General features: G+C 39.5%; 1 pseudogene; it reads right to left on the bottom strand.

Annotated features, from left to right (window-relative positions):
- Positions 1-324: 324 nt before the first annotated feature.
- LOC102757078 overlaps positions 325-5,530 on the bottom strand; it is an 11,331-nt pseudogene continuing 6,125 nt past the window's right edge.

Genomic DNA, 5,530 nt, shown 5'->3' with positions numbered 1-5,530 from the left:
CAGAGCGTCAGCCTGCAGATTGAAGGGTCCCAGGTTGGATTCCGGTCAAGGGCATGTACCTTGGTTGCGGGCACATCCCCAGTAGAGAGTGTGCAGGAGGCAGCTGATTGATGTTTCTCTCTCATCAATGTTTCTAACTCTCTATCCCACTCCCTTCCTCTCTGTAAAAAATCAATAAAATATATATTTTTTTTAAAAAAGAGAGAAAGAAAGATAAAGATGACAGCACATTTCTTGCAGAAACAATAGAAATGAGAAGACAATGGTACAACATCATTAAAGTACTGAAAGAAAAAATTAACTAGAATTCTATTTCAATGGAAATTTTTTGTTGTTGTTAGTTCATGTCTTTTATTAACCCATATACAATTACTTGTCTTCTGTCTTGTTGAAGCAATAGTTCAGACAACATTTGCCACAATGTCTGTCAAAGTGGCTGGCCATAAAAACTCCAGCATTCATCTAAACAGCACTCCCAACGAAGGCAACTGATTTTGCCATTCTCATCCACGTGGTAGTACTTCAGGACAGCCAGCTTAACCTTTTTTCTCTTATGTTCATTCTTCTGGGAAATGGTGTTTAAGACTTCCTCTTCCTTGTCTTAGCACGACTACGAAGTTTCAACACAAGATGAAGAGTAGACTCCTTTGGAATGTTGTAGTCAGACAAAGGATATCCATCTTCCAGTTGCTTGCCAGCAAAGATCAGTCTTTGCTGATCAGGAGGAATTCCTTCCTTATTCTGGATCTTGGCCTTTACCTTTTTAATTGTGTCCAAGGATTCAATCTCGAGAGTGATGTTCTCTCCCATAAGGGTTTTCATGAAAATCTGCATCTTGGCCTTGATTCCACCGCAGATGGCAGATCAGAAAGGCAAAATATATTTTTAAAATAAAGGCTAAATAAACTTTTTAAACATATAAAAGCTGAAAGAATTCAGCATCAGCAGACAAACCTACACTACAGTAATTGTTAAGGTCCTTCAGATAAAGGAAAATAATACCATATAGAAATATGGATCTCTGCAAAGAAATGAGCAGCATTGGAAATAGCAACTATATGGGTAAATAGTTAAGATATTTTTCTTATTGTTTAATTACTTCAAAAGATAAATTGATTGTTCAAACAAAAATAATATCAATGTAGTATGGTGTCTATAACATGTATAATTTTTAACAATAACAGCACAAAGAAAGGAGAGAAATAAAAATATACTACTATCACTTGGAGGCAGACTATAATAAGTTAAAGATGTATATTATAAATCCTGTAGACATTACAAAAAAACTATCCGCATAAACACAGGTGCAAAAATTCTTAACAAATATGTACTTAGCAAACAGAATTCAACAATATATATAGAGAATAACACATCGCGACCAAGTGGAGTTTGTCTCAGGAATGTAAGGTAGTTATAACATTTAAAAATCTATCAATGTAATTCAACATTTTAGAAACCTAAAATAGATCGTTTTGATAAACACACAAAAAAGCATTTGACAAAATCCAACGTCCATTCCTCTTAAAAAATCTCAGGAATAGAAGTGAGCTCCTTCACCTGATCAAGGTCATATAAGAAAAACCGACAGCTGACATCATGAGTAATTGGGAAAGACTGAATGCTTTTCCCCGAAGATCAGGACTAGGAAATCTAATGTTCTATTCAACATAATACTAGAGGATATAATTAGGCATAAAGATTACAAAGGAAGAAGTAAAACTGTCTTTATTAGCAGATGACATCACAGTCTATATATAAATCCAATGGAAGCTACAAAAAAGCTACTAGAATAAGTCAGGTTAGCAAGCTGGCAGGATTCAATATTAATATACAAAAATCAATTGTATTCATATATACTGGCAACAAACAATTGGAAACCAAAATTTAAAAAGTAACACCATCTTATAGCAGCATTACTGACAACCAAAAGTTAAGAAGCAACCATCTATGAATGAATCAACAAAATATAGAATATTCATATGATAGATTATTATTCAACCTTAAAAAAGAAGGAAATTCTGACACATGCTACAACATAGATGAACCTTGAATACATTATGGTAAGCGAAAAAAGGTTAAATACTGAATAGAGAGTCACTGTTTTGGAGTGTGTTTGTTTGAGAGAGAGGAAGGGAGAGGGAGAGATAGAAACATGGATGCAAGAGAAGAGAATCATCAATCAGCTGCCTCCTGCACATTCCATACTCAGGAATGAGCCTGAAACCCGGGCATGTGCCCTGACTAGGAATCAAACCAGCGACCTCTTGGTTCGTGGGTCAATGCTCAACCACTGAGCCATAACAGCCAGGGGGAGAGTCAGTGTTTAATAGGTACAGAGTTTCAGTTTTACAAGATGAAAAATATTAAGAAGATGGATGGTGATGTTTGTACAACAATATGAATTTACCTAACAATACTGAACGGTACACTTAGAAATGGTTAAAATAGTATATTTTATGTTATGTATATCTACAATAATAAAAGCATAATATGCAAATTAGACTGGACGTCCTTCCGGATGTCCTTCCAGGATGAAGCTGGGACTGCAGCCATGGCTGGGAGGGAAGGATCCAGGCAGCTGCGGCTGTGAAGGCCTACTCTTGCATGAATTTCATGCATCGGTACTCTAGTTTTACCATAATTAAGCTAAATAAAAAATTTAAAAATAAAAAATCAAACACCATAAAAAAGTACCATTTACAATGGCACCAAAAATATGTTAATACTCACGGATATATTTGACAAAAGATGTGAAAGATGTATACATTGTAGACTATATACCATTGGTGAAATTCTTAAAAATCTAAATAAATACAGAGACCTATGGTATTCATGGGTCAGAAAGTTCAATGCTGCTAAGATGTCAATTCTTCCCAAATTAACCTATAGATTCAATACAACCCCAATAAAAACCCCAGTAGGTTTTGTGTTTTGTTTTGTTTTGTAGAAATTAATAAATTGATTTTAAAATGCATATGGAAATGCTAAGAACCTAAACAACTAAAGCAATTTTGAAAAAGAAGGACAATGTTCAAGATCTTACCCTGATATCAACACTTACTATAAATCTACAGTGATCAAGATAATGGGATAAAGATAGACCAACAGATCAATGGAACAAAACAGAGCCCAGAATTAGATCTACACATATACAGATTTTTAAAAAAATATTTTTTTACTGATTTCAGAGAGGAAAGGAGAGGGAGAGAGAGAAAGAAACATCAATGAGAATCACTGATCTGCTACCTCCTACATGGCCCCCACTGGGGATTGAGCCCATAACCCCGCATGTGCCCTGACTGGGAATCAAACCATGACTTCCTGGTTCATAGGTTGATGCTCAACTGCTGAGCCACACTGGCCAGGCCAGACAACCGATTTTTGACAAAGGTGCAAAGGCAACTGCATAAAGAGACAAGTCTTTCCAAGAAACGGTGCTGGAAGAACTGGATCTCCACACATAAGAAACTGAATTTCAATTCATACCTTGCACCATATACAATAATTAACCCCAAATGGAGCAGAGACCTAAATGTAAAACCCATAACCATAAAACTTGTAGAAGAAAACGTAAGAGCAAACGACAGTGCTTTGGGTTAGGCAAAGGTTTCTTTTTCATCACACTAAAAGCACAATCCATAAAAACCAAACAAACAAGTTTATAAATGAGAATTCATTAAAATTTAAAACTTCTGCTCTTCAAAAGACACTATAAAGAGAATTAAAATGTAAGCCAGAGATTTGGAAGAAAATATTTGCAAATCACATATCCAATAAAAAGGCTTGTATTCAGAATGTTTATACATTTGAGTTCTCAAAACTCAATATGGAAAATAAAATTCATACAATTAAAAAATGGGCAAACAATTTGAAGACATGTCAGTAAAGATATAAAGATGATGAATAAGAGCATGAAAAGATGTTCAGTGACATTAGTCATTAGGAAAATGCAAATTAAAACCACAATGAGATACAACTACGGACCTATTAGAATGTCTCAAATTAGAGACCAAGTGTTGACAAAGAAGTGGACAAACTAGAACTTTCACACACAACCGGTGGGTATGTAAAATGGTACAACCACTTTGAAAACAGTCTGGCAGTTCTACCATATGATCCAACCATTCTAGTCCTAAGGATGTACCCAAGAGAAATAAAAAGCTTTGGTCCATAAAAAAACTTCAACAAATGCTCGTAGTTTTATTTGTACAGGAAAACCTCAATCCTCAATATAACAGATTAATTTGGGAGAGGGGGTGCCTGTTAAACTGAAAGTCCATCTATATATATAAAAGCCTAAGTGACTGTCCGACTGTCCAACCTGTAGCTAAGATGCACACTGACCACCAGAGGGCAGATGCTCAATGCAGGAGCTGCCTAGCTGCAGTGACTTGGCAGCTGCGGTTCTTGGGTGACGTACTTTGAACCAAGAAGAGGGAGCCTGATTCCAGGATTCATCACCTAAGAACCACCCTCTCCCAATCTGGGACCCCTCAGGTGATGTCGGAGAGCCAGTTTCGGCCCGATCCCCGCAGGCCAGGCTGAGAAACCCCACCTGTTGGAGGGACCCCGCTCACTTCACAAACGCCCTTCAAGCCCAAGCGCCGCCCCAGGTGCGGCTGGCAGGGGAGGGACCGAGGGAGGTTGGCTCCAGGGTGTGTCCAGCCCATCTTGTCCAGTCCCACCCCACCAGCCACCTTCTAATTAATTTCCTTTCAATGTGCACAAATCCATGTAGCAGGCCTCTACTCTATATATATAAAAGGCTAAGTGACTGACCGTCCATCCGTCTGACCAAGTGACTGGTACATGTGACACGCGCTGGCAATCTATATATATACATAAGCCTAAGCAACCATCCGACCATTTGACTGTCTGACCAGTAGCTATGACATGCAATGACCACCAGGAGGCAGATGCTCCAACCAGCAGCTATGATGTGTAATGACCACCAGGAGGGAGACACTCAATCCAGAAGCTGCCAAGCTGCGGTGACTTGGCAGCTGCAGTTCTTGGGTGATGCACCCAGAACTAGAGAGGAGGGAGCCCAATTTCAGGGTTTGTCACCCGAGAACCACCCTCTCACAATCTGGGACTCCTCAGGGGATGTCAGAGAGCCGGTTTCGGCCCAATCCTCACAGCCCAGGCCGAGGGACCCCACTGGTGCATGAATCGTGCACAGGGCCTCTAGTCCTATATAATAAAGGGGTGATATGCAAATTGACAGTCATGCCGTCGCACAAGATGGCCACCCCCATGTGGTCACAAGATGGCTGGCAGGGATCCTATGTAATAAAGAGATAATATGCAAATTGACACCACACCCTCACAAGATGGCCACACCCATGTTGTCACAGGCCAGCAAGGGAGGGCAGTTGAGGGGACCAGGCCTACAGGGAAGGACAGTTAGGGGCAACTGGGCCAACAGGAAAGGGGGGTTGGGGGAGATTGGGCTGGCAGGAGAGGGCAGCTGGGAGCAATCGGACTGGCAGGGGAGCAGTTAGGCGTCAATCAGGCTGGAAGGAGAGTG

The sequence above is a fragment of the Myotis davidii genome, unplaced genomic scaffold (assembly GCF_000327345.1).
Source record: "Myotis davidii unplaced genomic scaffold, ASM32734v1 scaffold571, whole genome shotgun sequence".
Lineage (NCBI taxonomy): Eukaryota > Metazoa > Chordata > Mammalia > Chiroptera > Vespertilionidae > Myotis > Myotis davidii.
The sequence above is the reverse complement of the archived record's forward strand: the minus strand, read 5'-3'. Positions and strand labels throughout refer to the sequence as shown.